This window comes from Dasypus novemcinctus, chromosome 6 (genome assembly GCF_030445035.2).
Source record: "Dasypus novemcinctus isolate mDasNov1 chromosome 6, mDasNov1.1.hap2, whole genome shotgun sequence".
NCBI classification, from domain to species: domain Eukaryota; kingdom Metazoa; phylum Chordata; class Mammalia; order Cingulata; family Dasypodidae; genus Dasypus; species Dasypus novemcinctus.
In genome coordinates, this window is record NC_080678.1 from 9,317,985 (window position 1) to 9,336,179 (window position 18,195).

Genomic DNA, 18,195 nt, shown 5'->3' on the forward strand with positions numbered 1-18,195 from the left:
TCTCCTTAAGGTGCACACTCCTTGCGTGTGGGGCTCCCCTATGTGAGGGACACCGCTGTGTGGCACAGCACTCCTTGCACGCATCAGCACTGCACATGGGCCAGCTCACCACACACGTCAGGAGGCCCTGAGTTTGAACCCTGCATCTCCCATGTGGTAGGCAGACACTCTATCAGTTGAGCCAAACCTACTTCCCTCGATTAAGCATTAACTCCATTTCCCACTCCTATCATTTTGCTATTGGTTTTTATAGAGATTACTGCATTGAAAGAAGTTTGGCAGAATTCCAGAAATTTAAATTTTTTTAATTTAACTTGAGCAATGATTTTTGATTAGGAATTCATTACTTCCTGTTTAATGTGTCATATTATTATAACACAAAATGTTATCATCATATTAGGTGTAAAATTACATCCAAACCTTATATATCCTAAATTCCTTATATTTTTATTTTTGATTGCTCGGTAGAGATGTTCATTACTTCACGGAAACAGTATGGCAAGGCATTACCTTCAAAATCTTAAGATTACTGGTATCTTAGAAAAGAAATCAATGTAAAATTTTCAAGTGAATTCCCATTGAGTTTACATTTGATTGTCCTCCATGTTGAGCTTCCAGCTATGTTTTACTCATTATGAATGTAAACTGATTTCTTTAGGATGGGCCAGGGGAACTGTGTCAAGAAAACTCCTCTTGTAATCCTAATGATGGTAAGTGGAAACCATTGTTTACATTGATTCTTTGCAGTGCACATTACATTTAGTTGTTTGGATAAAATTGGAATAATTAGTTTTTAGGACTTGCTGAAAAGTCCAAAGTATACAGTTGTATCATGTTGTTCCTTTCTGCCATATATCTGTGTCAGGTGACCTCAGGATAGGTTACCAGAGATTTCCATATTAGTGTAAAAAGTAACTGAAGGGAAAAGACAAGTTTCTGTATGACTGTGAGGCTTTGTTTGAAACTGAGTCTATAAATATTTACATGTTCCTCTATGTTACAGAATCCAAACGTGCTGCCTCTGAAACTGAAGAATTACTGCCAGAGAAGACACAGGGCAGAATAGTGAATCAAAGAACAAGATCTACCCTCAGGAAAAAAAGTGCCAGGAAATCACCAGCACCTAAACATTTGCCCAGTCGAACAGAGAATTCGGTGGCAGAGACAAATTCCAAAGCTGAGCTTATCTCCAAGAGAAGCTGAGTTGGGGAATGTCCCTACGTTCCAGGCACAGATACAAAACTGATACGGAACTGCAGGGGTTTGAGTCACTCATGTCAGCAGAAAACATTCAGATAAATAAAGGTGAAAAGAATATGAAGATCTTTCAAGAAGAGAACTCAGACAATGGGAAGATGTAACAAAAGACAATGACCCTAAGATCTAGGAGCAAAAGTAAACCTGGTATCGGGCTGCAGGAATCTGATCATTTGGCTAGTTTAAGAGAGGTTATACATGTGGAGAGCAAGGACAAACCAATGAGAGTTTGCAAGAAAAAGTTAAATCCACAGAGGAAGAGAATATGCCTTTAATAGCTAAAAAAAAAAAAAAAAAAAGAATCAAAACTACTTTTGAAGAGGAAATTTACCCAAAGACTGTTATGTTTATGAATAATGTACAGGAGAAGAATTTGGAAGACATAGAAATAAATCAAGGAAAAGTACTCTTCTCCTCTAGAAGCCAGAGTAAAAAGGAGTAAAGATTGAAAGTTCTAATCATTTGTCCGACGAAACCAAGGTAGCTGATGAAGAGGCAGAAGATAAAGTTATTGACAGTTCAGCAGTTAACATCTTAAACAGTACAGCGGGCACTCAGATCATTGTAACTTCAAGATCTTCTAGAAGCAGAAGTAAAAAATATAAAGTCAGAGGTATTTCCTAGTCTACCCAGCACTCCAGAGATCCCACCTACAGAGGAAGTGGAAGAAAAGCCTATCAGGAAAACCCATAAGAATGTCAAGGACACAGCAATTGTAAATCCTGGCCCATTGCTGAGGCTTAGAGGATCAAGTAAAGTGTATCCTACTGATCTATTATCTGGTACAACAAAAGAATGTCTGTGAGCAAGGATGAGGGGAAACCATAACAAAACCCCAAAGAGGAGAGGGTTAGGTCCTCAAGATCTCAATATGGGTAAAAATATACAGACCCCAGTCATCCCACAGTATACCTGAGGTGACAGACTTGGAGGAAGCTGACAAGCCTGCAAGAAAAACCCTAGGAAAGTCCAAAGAAAGAGCAGTAAAACCAGAGGCAGCGTCATAGAGAACCAGATACCAAACTAGGCTTTTTGAGAGAGAGATGCAGCAATCCAATTCTCTGCCCGTAACTCCTGAAGAAGCACCCTCAGAGCAGGGTGAGAAAGAGCGAAGGCAGTTAAAGCACAAAACTCAGACTCAAGATGGTAAGTCTACGAGATCTAAAAGGCAAAGCAAACACGGACTCTGAGGGATTTCTGAGTATATCCCGTGAAGCAGAAATACCATATACAAGGCAAAGGCAAAGGTTCTTGTGAAAAGCCAGAAGCAGCAGGATGCAGCAGCCAGTGAGGAAATGCGGCTGAGATCCAGCAGCCAAAATAAGGGCCATCTCTCTGGTAAGGTGCTGGAGTCTTTACCTGGTAGAGCAGAACAAGCCCTTGGGAGAAAGTCCAAGTGGCAAGCTTCTGACCCTGCAGATTAAGGAAAACAAGCACTGACACACCTCCTTCAGAAAAAATGCAGGTGGGGGACCCCAAGAAAATCCCACGAAGAAAATCCAGGCAAGAAAGCCAGAAGACCCAGAGGTGGTAGTGAATCGGCTGTGCCTGAGATCCAGAAAAGTGAAAATCCTCGCCACAGAGATGGCAAACTGAGGAGTCACTTTAAGAAATGCTGTGGTCTCAAAAGCTGAAACTTCACCTAAAGGACCAAGGCACAACCGGAGAACCACGCGCAGTGCTAAGAGATGTGTTGCTGAGGCAGCAGTTACCAGAAACTCAAAACAGGTCAGGAGCTTACTGTGGTTGTCCTTTACGAACACAGGATGATTCATTATGTTTTTGCCATATATTTTGCGTTGTAACTATATATATTTATTTCTCTCCCCCCCCCCCCAGTTGTCTGTTCTCTGTGTCTATTTGCTGCGTCGTCTTCTTTGTCCGCTTCTGTTGTTGTCAGTGGCACAGGAATCTCTCTCTTTTTGTTGCATCATCTGTTGTGTCAGCTCTCCATGTGTCTCTTTTTGTTGCATCATCTTGTGTTAGCTCTCCGAGTGTGCGGCACCATTCTTGGGCAGGCTGCACTTTCTTTCACGCTGGCAGCTCTCCTTACAGGGCACACTCCTTGCACATGGGGCTCCCCTATGCGGGGGACACCCCTGCGTGGCACGGCACTCCTTGCGCGCATCAGCACTGCGCATGGGCCAGCTCCACATGGGTCGAGGAGGCCTGGAGTTTAAACTGCGGACCTCCCATGTGATAGACGGACGCCCTAACCACTGGGCCAAGTCCGCTTCCCGTGACTATATTTTAAGGTATCTGTTTTGGGAATTCCACTTAAAATAGCAAGTCCAGACTTAAATAGCAAATGAAGACTTCACTTAGGAAGAACCAGGAATTCCTCTAGTTACTGCTTTCTACCTGCTTACCATAAACCTCATGCTACTTCAGCTAAACTTACTAAAATGGAAAGGTCATTATGTCTGACTTTCAAAGGACTTCCTTTTGAAAGCTAAATTAAAAGTTGGGGGTATCCATAAAGCAAACGGTATCTATGTCAGAGTTCCCATTCTGAAGGAAGTGCTTGTGTCCTCTACTCACTACCCCCTGCCCTCCAACAAAAGAGTATTAAACTGAATATCTGTAACTGCTTTTAAACTAGTGACAAATTTAAGAGCACATGGATTGTCTATCATTTGACTAAATCCATAATGCATGATTAAATTCAATTAGTGTTCTGGGGAATACTTGATTTAGCTAGTTTCAAAATAGGTTGAACAGTTATCTTTTCATGAGTGGAATAAACTTTCTTTTGAGCACACAGAAATGTGGACCTATAATTATGATTTGATTTGAGCAAGTGAAACTAATGTAGCAATAACCTCTTCAGATATCCAAATTCTGGCAACTCCAGTCATCCAGAGTAGCACTAACCCTCTAGAACAAGAACTGAAGATTCCCACTTGTTGTGCAATATGGTCCAGGCAGCAGTGTTGGATAGGACTGTGCTACCAGGTGATGGGCAGGGGGTCCCAGGGGAGGTCCTGAGAGTATGTACCAGGGAGGAGGAGGCACTGCTCAGAGAAGCCCATCGAAGCCCAGACATAAGGTACAAGTGAAAGTCCCAGGGGCTGGCTGGAAGCAGAAGACATTCTGACAGTGGAAGATATGATCACAGAAAGGAAAGAAACACCAGAATCACAAAGAGTCTGATGGGAGCAAACATGTTCATTCCATGTGTCCAATGTGTAAAGATAATTCTAAGCATTTAAAAAGTTGATAGTTTAGAAAATAGTGCTTTAACAGAAAGTGAAATTTAAGAATAGTAAAAGCAAATATTCTTTTAACTTAGATGATTCATAGAGACACAATCACCAGGCACTAAAAGTGTGAACTAAGTGTGGTTGACGTTGGCTCTAGACCAGTGAGTGTTCAGGCCTATTTGTTATTACTCAGACACCTGGGGAGAAACTGTCCTTAAGACCCAGGAAGACATTTTCTCTAGTGCTTGTGTTCTTCACTGGGTGTCTATTTATGGTGTGGCATAGAAGCTGCATATATATAAGTAAGGTGTGTTTTCCCAGGGAAAGTTTACTATGTTCATCAACTTTTCAAAATGTACCTTAGATTCAGGTACCTTTGCCTGGAATTACCTTTTGATAATTCAAGGCAAAGAGTGGAACCAATGAAAGTTGACTGACATTAAGATAGATCTCTCTTGGTGTTGATGACAGAAGGAAACTATTTATTGATCAATAAAATACCATTTTATGCCTGTTAGTTAGGTAAAGTTGGACTGCGAGAGCATCACCATGTTGGGGCAGTTTGAGGCTCTAGACCTATCCCCTACCCCCCATGCCCTGGCTCACACTCTCACCACACAGGTGGGTTTGACTGTTACACTCACTGGTCTGATTTGGTGCCCACTGGCACAGATGTGTTCACTATGCAGGAGTAATGGTGACAACACTGACAGTTTACATCCAGAATCTCATCTCTGTCCCCAGCCACTCTGAGAATCACAAGGAAAACAGCTGCAGAGCAGGGGAGTGGTGCCACCTGCTGCTCTGTCCCCACCACAGACACAACAGAGCCACTCCAGCCAGCATTGCTGGTCATGTTATCATTTCATTAGAATCTGAAAGACATGTTCCAGACTTTATGACCTTCTGACAGAGTGGGGGGCGATCATTTGGCCTTTCCCTGCAACTTTAGATGTTATGGTGAATGTTTGCGCTGCACTGGGAGATGGTGAGGCCTGCAGACTGTGGTGAGAGTTAGGATCTCTGCATTCAAACTCAGTCTCAGTTTCTTCAATTCTTTTGTTTTTCTAACTCCCTCCTTTCACTGTCATTCACTTGATAGAGTTGTTAGTGTAACTGCTTCTGGAAAGTTTACCTGGGATCACAATTAGCTTTTTCAGGAAACTGTATAAAGCGTGAGAGCTCACACCTGAGTAGCTAACCAGGAAGTAAAGCACATGCCCCCTAATTCTATAGGGGATCCATTTTAAAAGTCAAAGGTCGCCTCTTCTTTTAGATTTTAATTTTCTAGATGGATAAGCCTACCAAGTAAGGAAACTGTAGGTACATTATGCATATTAAAATTTCAACCAAGAATGATCAAAATGAAAGGGTTTGTTACACGAAGGCCTGGGTATCTGTAAAGTGAGTTCAGCCAGGAACATGTCCATCTCCAGCTCCTCAGCAAGATACTGTCTTGCTTAGAGGGCACACTTCAGGTGGTCTTTAATCCCACTCAGACATTATCGAGTCACTGACTGGCTTCTTCATGGATGGAGTTTGATTTAGAAGACCTAAGGGTTATAATCCTGATTACACTCTGTACATTTGTATTCACTTTCTCTGAGTGGTATATTATTTTAAGGTTTATTTTTATTTACTTATTTCTCCTCCCCCCTCTCCCTCGCCCCATTATTTTGCATTGTCTGCTCTCTGTGTCTCTTCATCTTATTTTTAGGAGGGACCAGAAACCAAACCTGGGATCTCTCATGTGGGACAGAGGCACCCAATGGCTTGAGCCACCTCCACTCCTGCTTGTTTTGTCTCTCATTGTGTTTCCTCCTTGCATCTCTTCATTGAGTCATCTTGTTGCCAGGCCATTGCATCAGCTCACTGTCTTACATGTCTTCTTTAGGAGGCACTGGGAACCAGTCCTGGGACCTCCCATGTGGTAGGCAGGTGCCGAACCTCTTTAGTCACATCTGCTTCCTGTTACTTTTAATTAACAAAAATGTAAATCTGTGCAGAAATTTTTCCCCCTTCTTATACAATGTATTAAAAAATAGATTACAAGCTTTTCAATGAAAAGTAAAACATTTTATGTTTTAAGATCCAAATACTAAAAACTTAAAAATCTTAACAGGATCTATCTTAAAACTTCTATCCTCAAAATCAACTTTCTAGAACCAAAAATCTGTATGGCACCTAGTAAGAATTTTGTTTCATCTTATTTGATTTACAGCGTACGGTTGATCACAAAAAAATGGTTCTTTTAAAGTCTTATGAGATATTTTTCTTTCCACACAGGAAAAGAACATTCAAACCAAAAAGAAGAAAATTAGCAAAGACTCTAAAGATGTTTAGCTGAGAAGTGGAAGAAGAAAAATAAAAGACAATTTTAGTTTAGTGATAAATGTTAGTATCCTGATAGAATATTTTTGCAATACAATTGAAAGTAAATTCTGTAAGGAATGTTATGTAGTATTTTCATATCCCATATAAATCTTCATTCAATAAATGTATCTTTAGCAGATGTCTGTAAACTCTTGTGTCATTTAGCTTCCTCTATTCATGGAAATAAAATTGGGAAATTTTAGATAATGTCATTGAAATTTACTTTAGGAAGAAGCTGTTTTATAAAAGACTAGGATAAATGTGTCTAAGTGCTCTGTTCCTGCACCAAACTCATGCCTGCATCAAGTGACTAGCTCGTGCTGTTGGTGTTTGCACTTCAAAGCTAGCAGGAGCGCCCCCCTCTACCTGCCTGCTTCTAGCTTACACAGAGCTGCTCAAACAACCACACAGGGTGACGCTTACTCAGACCCACAGAGCTCCATGAGAAAACCCCAGTAGAGAAATTTATAACAATATGAGGCCTGCCTAGTTTATGTGACCTAACAGAATTTTAAGTTTTGATTTGTTAATATTTCACATGATTGGGATTAGAGAGGTTCAGTGTTTTAACATACTCCATTTCTGAGCTTGGTTTGCAGATTATGTTCTTAGCTTATCTTTTGACTCAATGCTCATGCTTTTCCTGTCTTGTGTTTCTCCCTTTTCAAATCTGTGGTTTAAACTGTCTTGTACCATGAAGTGTGGTGACTGAATGCAGGGTCTGGGGTCAGACTGCCTTTGTTTGATTCTGATTCTACCTCTCCTCTGGTCCTCAAATTCCTTATCCATAAAATGGAAGTGAGAACTGTACATCTCAGGATGGTTCTAAGAAAGAAGCTCATGTGGGTGTGCCTCATACCAAAAGGACAGCTTCACACAGTGAGGACTTGTTAGCTACTTTCTCCTCTTTCGGTGGTTCTTAGTCAGCCAAAGGGGTGCTGATGCAAAGTACCAGAATTCTGTTGACTTTTATAAAGTGTATTATTTGGGATAGAAGCTTACAGGTTCCAGGCCCTAAAGAGTCCAACTCAAGGCACCACAAGAGGTACTTTTTCAACCAAAGTCTGTGCCTCATGTTAACGCAAGAGGGCAGCAATGTCGCAAGGGTTCAGCCTTCCTCCTTCCTCCTTCCTCTTAATGTTTCTTGGGCCCAGCTTCTTCCCATTTCAGCTTTAGGCTGCCATAAGGCTCCTCTCTCCCTGGGGCTCCTTTCTTTCTAGGCTCAGCTGCTCTGTTCTCTCCACAAGGTCAGCTGTAGACTATTAGGCTCATCTCTCTTCCCAGGGCCAAATCTATGCAGCACCCTCTCTTCTCCCTCTTTTTTTTTTTTTTTTTAATATTTATTTATTATTATTTTTTTAAATTACATTTAAAAAAATATATGAGGTCCCATTCAACCCCACCGCCCCCGCCCCCCACTCCCCCCACAGCAACACTCTCTCCCATCATCGTGATACATCCATTGCACCTGGTAAGTTCATCTCTGAGCATCACTGCACCCCATAGTCAATGGTCCACATCATAGCCCAGACTCTCTCACGTTCCATCCAGTGGGCCCTGGGGGGATCTACAGTGTCCTGTAATTGTCCGTGAAGCACTATCCAGGACAACTCCACGTCCCGAAAACGCCTCCACATCTCATCTCTTCCTCCCGTTCCCCACACCCAGCAGCCCCCATGGCTACCGTTCCCACACCCATTTCACATTTCCTCTGTGGACATTGGATTGGTTGTGTCCATTGCACACCTATGTCAAGTGAGGGCTTAGATTCCACATGGGTACTGGATGCACTCTTCCCGCTTCTAGTTGTAGACACTCTAGGCTCCATGTTGTGGTGGTTGACCTTCTTCAACTCCATGTTAGCTGAGTGGAGTAAGTCCAATAAGTCAAAGTGTAGGAGCTGAAGTCTGTTGAGGCTCTGGGCCTGGGTGTCATATTACCAGTCCAGAGATTCAAATCCCCTACATATATCTTAAACCCAGCACCAACTACAATTCCAATAAAGTAGCATGCAAGTCTTGTGAAAAGAGATCCCCTCTGAGTCCATTTCCATCACGCAGAAACACCAGCTCCAAAGAAGGGCCATCTGTCATGGCAGTGAACCCCTTCTGCCATGACCATAGAACCCGTGGGTCTCTTTATCCCTCAAAAGAACCAATACCTGGGGTTGTATCTACCTTATCTGTCTCTTAGACTTTGTTCAGTTGTACATAGGGCTATTCCTTCTGACAACCTCCAGACTCTTTTTTAGAGACTCACAGCCTTATAATCTCATTTCTCCTTTCCATTTCCCCTTTACATTAGGTCAAACCGCTTCCCGAAGTCATGTTATTATATGTAGACAGGTATATTCTGCTGTTCCGCATTGAATCTTTAATTCAAGGTCATTTTCTAGTTGCTTCTTCAGCTGGTATGTGGTAGTGATCCCTCGATGCCAGGGAGGCTCATCCCCGGGTGTCGTGTCCCACGCTGGGGGGAATGCATCACATCTACACGCTGAGTTTGGCTGTGAGAGTGGCCACATTTGAGTAACATGAAGGCTGTCAGGAGGAAACCCCCAGGCACAATGCTACTCAAGGCCTTGTTCTTATTGCAGGTGCATAGGCTCAAAAGTGTAGCCATTAGTATCAAGAGCCCACTGTTGGGCCCTCCTTCCTTCCTGGTTCTTGCCGTTGCACCTGGAGGATTGCCGCTGCTCTCCCAGGGCCCACAACAGTGACCCCCCAGCCAGGAGCCCAGTACCCCCCCAGCTGTTTTTAATTGTTTCCACTATGAGTATATATAGACATTACCATATACCCTGGGCATATGCCCTGTATAACTCCCTGTCAACCATATATATCCTGTCAATAACATCCCATATCAGTATTCCTCCGCTGCCATTGTTGAACCACTCTGTGATCCAAAACTTCCCGTAAAGTGAATCCCAACATAATGTCAGCTTCAGAAGAGTCTTAGATCACCGAAATTCATATATACAATATACAGTATTTCCCCAGATCCACCATAAAACCTTTTCCCTTCCACAGCAATAATCTTTTAACTTATTCATATCATATTTCCTGAAACTGATGTACAGATTCCGAAACTATAGTTTTCAAACAAGGTAACATTTGTGCTTACTATGTGGTCCATACTTTAGGTTGTACAGTTTTCTAAATTTTTTCGTTATCCTATGTTTTGTCTTATGGTTTTCATTATTAGTCTGTCGTCCCCTATATGTTTTTGGTGTAATATTAGCTGTTTTATATTCATCCTCGTGTACTCTCACATAACTCCTCTTTTGCCCCCTTATTTACCTTTGTTCCATCCATTGCACGTCCATTTTCCCCTCCCCTTAGGGCCCACAATGCCTGCCAATCTAATGCCCTGGGAGCCGTCCTTTCTCACGAGAGATACAGTTCTCTCTATTCGACGGCATTAGTCTTCCCCAGGATATGGGTCCACCCCACTCAATGGTAGAACCCACATTGGCAAAATGAGCCTTCAGCTATTCCCTCCGGAGTCCATCCCGCATCAGACCATACCCCCTGAGCGTCCTAACCAGGTAACCCTCCTACTTATACTTTGATACGTTTTACTCAACATTTAGTTCTCAATGAACTTCTGGCACTCTCCCATGTTTGTATGTTGCCCCTCCCTCCCACCTATTTCTTGGACCATATTACCCCTCTTCCCATCCCCAGCCCCCCTCAAACCCAGAAAACCCCACCCGAAGGTAACCCCTTGCCCCCATTTTGTCCCTTCTTTGTGCTCATACTTACCCCCAGCTCATCACAGATACCACCCCTACAGACATTAACTCACAGCCTTCCTCCACCCCCCGATTTCCAGTAAGCCACTTTTCCAGACTCTAGCTCTCTGAGGCAGTTAACTTATTTCATATCATTGAGGTCATATAGTATTTGTCCTTCAATGCCTGGGTTGCTTCACTCAACATAAGATTCTCAAGGTTCATCCATGTTATCACGTGCGATTGTAGTGTATTGGTTCTTACAGCTGAGTAGTATTCCATTGTGTGTATATACCACATTTTATTGATCCACTCATCTGTTGATGGACTTTTGGATTGATTCCAACTTTTGGCGATGGTGAACAATGCTGCTATGAACATTGGTGTACATATATCGGTTTGTGTCCTTGTTTTCAGATCTGATGGGTATATACCCAGCAGTGGTATTGCTGGGTCATATGGCAAATCTATGGATAATTTTTTGAGAAACTGCCAAACTGTCCTCCAGAATGGTTGGATCCTTCTGCATTCCCACCAGCAATGGATGAGTGTTCCCCTTTCTTCACATCCTCTCCAGCATTTGTATTCTACTGTTTTTTTCATGGCTGCCAATCTTATGGGAGTAAGATGGTATCTCATTGTAGTTTTTATTTGCATTTCCCTGATAGCTAGGGATTTGGAGCATTTTTTCATGTGCTTTTTAGCCATTTGTATTTCTTCTTTGGAGAAGTGTCTGTTTAAATCTTTTTCCCATTTTTTAAATGGGTTGTTTATCTTTTTGTTTTCGAGATCTATGAGTTCTTTATATATGCAAGTTATAAGTCTCTTATCAGATATATGGTTGCCAAATATTTTCTCCCTTTTTACTTTCTTGACAAACTCCTTTGAGGTGCAGAAGGCTTTAATTTTGAGGTAGTCCCATTTATCTATTTGTTCTTTTGCTGCTCGTGCTTTTGGTGTGATATTCATGAAGCCATTTCCTATTACAAGGTCCTGTAGATGTTTCCCTACACTGCTTTCTAAGGTCTTTATGGTCTTGGCTCTTATATTTAGGTCTTTGATCCATCTTGAGTTGATCTTTGTATAAGGTGTGAGATGGTAATCCTCTTTCATTCTTCTACATATAGCTATCCAGTTCTCCAGGCACCATTTGTTGAATAGGCCATTCTCTCCCAGTTGTGAGGGTTTGGTGGCTTTATCGAATATTATATGGCTATATACATGAGGTTCTATATCTGAACTTTCAATTCGATTCCATTGGTCTGTGTGTCTCTCCTTATGCCAGTACCATGCTGTTTTCACTACTGTAGCTTTGTAGTATGTTTTGAAGTCAGGAAGTGTGATTCCTCCTATTTCGTTTTTCTTTTTCAATATGTCTTTGGCTATTCGGGGCCTCTTTTTATTCCAAATAAATTTCATAGTTAGTTTTTCTAGTTCCTTAAAGAAGGCTGTGTTGATTTTTATTGGGATTGCATTGAATGTGTAGATCAGTTTTGGTAGGATAGACATCTTAATAATATTCAGTCTTCCTATCCATGAACAGGGAATATTCTTCCATTTATTTAGGTCTTCTTTGATTTCCTTGAACAATCTTGCATAGTTCTCGATGTATAAGTTTTTTACCTCTTTAGTTAAATTTACTCCTAAGTATTTGATTTTTTTATTTACTATTGTGAATGGTATTTGTTTCTTGATTTCCTCCTGATCTTGCTCATTATTGGTGTATAGAAATGCTACTGATTTTTGCGCATTGATCTTATAACCTGCGACTTTGCTAAACTCATTTATGAGTTCTAGGAGCTTTGTTGTAGATCTCTCAGGGTTTTCTATATATAGGATCATGTCATCTGCAAATAATGAAATTTTGACTTCTTCCCTTCCAATTTGAATGCCTTTTATATCTGGTTCTTGTCTCAGTGCTCGAGCCAGTACTTCCAAGACAATGTTAAATAGGAGCGGGGACAATGGGCATCCTTGTCTTGTTCCTGATTTTAGAGGGAAGGATTTCAGGATTTCGCCATTGTAAACAATGTTGGCTTTAGGTTTTTCATATATACTCTTTATCATGTTCAAAAAGTTTCCTTGTATTCCGATCTTTTGGAGTGTTTTTATCAGGAAGGGGTGCTGTATTTTGTCAAATGCCTTTTCTGCATCTATAGATATAATCATGTGGTTTTTTTCTCTCAATCTGTTTATATGGTGTATTACATTGATTGATTTTCTTATGTTGAACCATCCTTGCATACCTGGAATAAATCCCACTTGGTCATGGTGTATAATTCGTTTAATGTGTTGTTGAATACGATTAGCAAGTATTTTGTTAAGTATTTTTGCGTCTAGGTTCATTAGAGAAATTGGTCTGTAATTTTCTTTTCTTGTGGTGTCTTTGTTTGGCTTTGGTACTAGGGTAATGTTGGCATCATAGAAGGAATTAGGCAGTGTTCCTTCTGTTTCGATTTTTTGGAATAGTTTCAACAGGATTGGTGTTAGTTCTTTCCGGAATGTTTTGTAGAATTCACCTGTGAAGCCGTCTGGCCCTGGGCTCTTCTTAGTTGGGAGATTTTTAATGACTGATTCTATCTCTTTGCTTGTGATTGGTTTGTTAAGATCATCAATTTCTTCTTTCGTCAGTATGGGCTGCTTATGTATTTCTAGGAATTTGTCCATTTCCTCTAAATTGTCATTTTTGTTCGAATATAGTTTTTCAAAGTATCCTCTTATGATAGTCTTTATTTCTGTGGGGTCAGTGGTGATATCACCTTTCTCATTTCTTATTTTGTGTATTTGCATCTTTTCTCTCTTTTTCTTTGTTAGTCTTGCTAAAGGTTTGTCAATTTTGTTGATCTTCTCAAAAAACCAGCTCTTGGTCTTGTTTATTTTTTCAAGTGCTTTCTTATTTTCTATTTCATTTAGTTCTGCTCTTATCTTTGTTATTTCCTTCCTTCTTCTTCCTGTTGGGTTACTTTGTTGTTGTTTTTCTAATTCCTTCAAATGTGCAGTTAATTCCTCAATTTCTGCTCTTTCTTCTTTTTTGATATATGAATTTATGGCTATAAATTTCCCTCTCAGTACCGCTTTTGCTGCATCCCATAAATTTTGGTATGTTGTGTTATCATTATCATTTGTTTCAAGGTAGTCATTGATTTCTTTTGAGATTTCCTCTTTGACCCACCGTTTTTCTAAGAGTGTGCTGTTTAATTTCCAAATTGTCGTGTGAAGTCTGGGTCTCTGTCCCTTGCAAATTTCCAGCTTGACTCCACTGTGGTCAGAGATATTGTTTTGTATGATTTCGATCTTTCTGAATTCATTAAGCCTTTCTTTGTGGCCTAGCATATGGTCAATCTTGGAGAATGTTCCATGTGCGTTTGAGAAAAATGTATATCCTGCTGTGTTTGGGTGTAATGATCTATATATGTCTATTAGATCCAGCTCTTCTAATATACTGTTCAAATGTTTTGTTTCTTTAGTGATTCTCTTTTGAGATGTTCTGTCCAGAGTTGATAGTGGTGTATTAAAATCCCCCACTATAATTGTAGATGCATCTATTCTTTCACTTAGTTTTTCCAGCGTTTGCCTCACATATTTAGAGGCGCCCTTGTTAGGAGCATAAATATTTATGATTGTTCGATCTTCTTGACAAATTGTCCCTTTCACTAAAATATAGTATCCTTCTTTGTCTCTCACAATTGTTTCGCATTTAAAGTCTATTTTGTCTGATATTAATATAGCTACTCCTGCCTTTTTTTGGTTGTTGTTTGCTTGTATGATTGTTTTCCAGCCATTCACTTTCAACCTCCATGAGTCTCTGGGTCTAAGATGTGTCTCTTGTAGGCAGCATATAGATGGGTCGTATTTCCTTATCCAGTGTCCCAGTCTGAATCTTTTGATAGGTGAGTTTAATCCGTTGACATTCATTGTTATTACGTTTAGAGAGTTATTTATGGTAGCCATATTTTGGTTGGATTTGTGTTTGTTATATTTTGTTTGTATTATTTTATTTTCCCCTTCTATTTTTGTCTTTCTTGTTGCTTTTACACTCTCCTCCATCTCTGACTGTCCTGTTTTTTCCTTTCTTCCTGCAGAATTCCCTTAAGAATTTCTTGAAGGGGAGGTTTCTTGTTGATATACTCTTTCAGTTTCTGTTTATCTGTGAATATTTTGAACTCTCCATCATTTTTGAATGCTAGTTTAGCTGGATAGAGTATTCTTGGTTGGAAATTTCATTCCTTTAGTACCTTGACTATATCATACCACTGCCTTCTTGCCTCCATCGTTTCAGATGAGAAATCAGCACTTAATCTTATGGAGTTTCCCTTGTATGTGATGGTTTTCTTTTCTCTTGCTGCTTTTAGAATTTTTTCTTTGTCTTGGGCATTGGATAATTTGACAAGTATATGTCTTGGGGTGGGCCTGTTGGGGTTTATGACCAGTGGAGTGCGCTGTGCTTCTTGGATATGTACATCTGTCTCTTTCAGTAGATTTGGGAAGTTTTCATTCATTATTTCCTGCAACACTCCTTCTGACCCCTTTCCCTTCTCTTCTCCTTCTGGAATGCCTATAATACGTATGTTTGAGCGTTTTGCGTTATCATTCAGGTCCCTAAGTCCTATCTGGATTTTTTCTACCTTTTTATTGACCACTTCTACTATCTGTTTGATTTCCAATGCACTGTCTTCCACATCACTAATTCTCTGCTCTGCCTCTTCTAGTCTCCTGATATTTGCTGCAAGTGTATTTTTGATTTCTTGAATTGTGGTGTTCATTTCCATCATATCTGTTATTTTTTTGCGCATGTCTGCAATTTCCAAGTGTTGTCTTCACGCTGTTAACCTCTTTCATTACTTCATCAAATTTGTCGGTGATAAATGTTCTGAGATCTTTCAGTGCTTGTGCGAAGTCCTGCCCCCCTTCCTGATTTTCAGTTTGTTGATTGGATTCAGCCATGTTTTCCTGATTACTGGTTTGGTTTGTAGATTTTTGTTGCTGTCTTGTCAACATTTTTTCTTGACGGGTTTAATCAGTTCCTTAGCTTCTTTGTCTAGTCTTGGAGATTAATTAGCTGTTGTTTTTGCGTGAGTGTTATATCTTCTCTTTGTCACTTTGTTCTTCTTATTCCAATTTCTTATTGCTAGTTAAGCTCACTTTAAAGGAAAGTATTAGTGCTGGGGAAAGTCAATTGTGTAAGGAAGGAAAACGTGTGAAGTAGTATTGGTGATATATGTTTACAAAGCAACAATATGAGTTCTGGGAGGATGGAGGTTAGATCATGTAAATTGTGTAGAGTTATAGTAGTAGGAAAGTACCTATAATGAGGTAGACGACTGAATATGGGAGGAATGTGGTACGTACTAAGAGGCTATTGTTTTCGTGAGAGAGGGAAAGAGAAAAGAAAGGTAATAGTTTCAAGGATGAATACCAGATGGAAAACTAAACAAAGGTATTAGAAATTAAGAGTTAGACACTTTGTGGATCAAAGAAAGGGAGATGGAATATAGGAGAGATAGCAGATGGTGGAGGATATCAAGTTGTAGGGGAAAGGGGATAGTGTAGATAGGCTAAATCTATTCACAGAGAAATGAGGCAGTGGAGGGTGAGGAAACCCAGCAAATGTGAGGTATTTCCTGTAGGACCTATTGTATTGTTAAGGTAAAATAGTATAAGAAGAATATTGGGGACAAGAAAGAGAGGATTGAAAAAAAAAAAAAAGAACAACAAGAACAACAACAACAAAAAAACAAACAAACAAAACAAAACAAAACAAAACAAAAAAACCAAAGAACAGAAACCCCGCCGCCAGGCTCAGCTGGGCTCAGCTGGGCTCCGGTCCCCCGCCCGCCGCGGCTCGGCTGGGCTCGGCTTTCCCGCCCGCCGCCCGGCGCGGCGCAGTGCGGCTTGGCCCTCCCACTCGCCGCCCGGCGCGGCGCGGCTGGGCTCGGCCGAGCTCAGCTGGGCTCCGCCCCTCCGCCCGCCGCGGCTCAGCCGGGCTCGGCCGGACTTGGCTACCCTGGCCGCCGCCCGCTGGGGCTCCGTGCGGTGCTAGCTGCCTCGGCTCCACCTACCCAAGGAGGGAATCCTCCACACGTAGCTGGGATCTCCGTGTATATTTCACAGATGGATCCTCTCTGTTACCTTCCCTCCAAATCGATGTCCAGACACCTCCGGACCAGGAAAAATCCCGAAACAGCCGGTCCCAAAGAGTCTCCAACGCCTCCCAGCCAATTCCCCCCAGGAGCTAGTAACCGGGAAGTTCACTCAGCCGCCATCTTGCCTCCCCCTCCTGAAAAATCCCAATTTATATCTTATAGACCAGTCCTTTCCGTTACCTTCCCACCAAATCGATGTCCAGACACTTCCTGCCCTGAAAAAATCCTGAAAAAGCCTGGTCCCGGAGAACCTCCAGCGGTGCCCAGCTGCCTCTTCCCAGGAGAGACGGCAAGGCAAGCTCACTCAGCCACCATCTTGCCGGAAGTCCTCTCTTCTCCCTCTTATCTGCTTCTGAGTGTCTACTTCCATGTGAGTCTGTTTTATCAGCCCAAGGGAGCTGGGACTCAATAATGAGTTGCACTGTAATGACATAGTTGAATCAAAGCCCTAATCTTAACATAATTTAATCAGACATCGCAGCTGAATTGAATACAATCCAAGGGTATCATGCCAAGAGAAATAGACCAGTTTACAAATATAATTATCTTTTTGGAATTCATAAATAATATCAAACTGCCACACTCAACCCTCTGAATTCTAAAAAGATATAATAGTATTCTAAAAAAACTTAAATTAGTAAAAAGACTAAGTACAAAATCACATCACAATCAGTTGAATGCCTTAAAAGGGGAAGTGATTTCAGCTCTCAGAGACTATTTTCAAGCTTGTCTTTGGACAGCTAGTATCCCTGGGAGCTCACCCCAGGACCTTCATCAGACCTTCAGAGCCCCTGGTTTGCAGCCTGCCTGTGGAATCTGGACTTGTGCATCCCCAGTCACGTGAGAGAATTTTATAAAATCTCATACTGTTTACAGATATCTCTGGTTGATTCTGTTTGCCTAGAGAACCCTGACTAGTACAGTTTGAAACCAGGAGGGGCAGTAAAGACTGGAGCTCAGACTCTTTTGAGGGGAACAGGCTGATTTTAGCACATGATCCTGTCTAAGGCTCTTTGGCCATTAACTAGAATTGGCCTGGGGCCCACATTTTGCAGGAGGCTCTGGGTTGGTGGGAGCAGTGGGAGCTGGAGGATGTGCCATGGAAGTCTGTGGGGCCCTCCATCTTCCAAAGCCAGGCAGAGGGAGGCATGAGAAAGTCCTTTAGGACACTGAGGGATTGGAGTGGCTTTCATGCGTTTTCTTGTCCCTTGTCTGCTGGAGCAGTGGACTTGTGGAGTCGGGGAGAAGATCCTTAGCAGGGGTTCTTAACCAGGAGTCCACGGACCAGGGGTCCACGGAATGATTTCAGATGGTCTGTGAGCTTCAACTGAAAATTCAAAAAGCCATTATTCTTGCGGGGATGTATTGGTGCGGGCATGATATATTAAATAATGCATAGTATAGTGTGGATTTAGAATGACTTTTATTCTGATTTAGCATGTACTGAGTGCAGTGGATAACTGCCTGCAAAAAGGTTGGTAAGGAT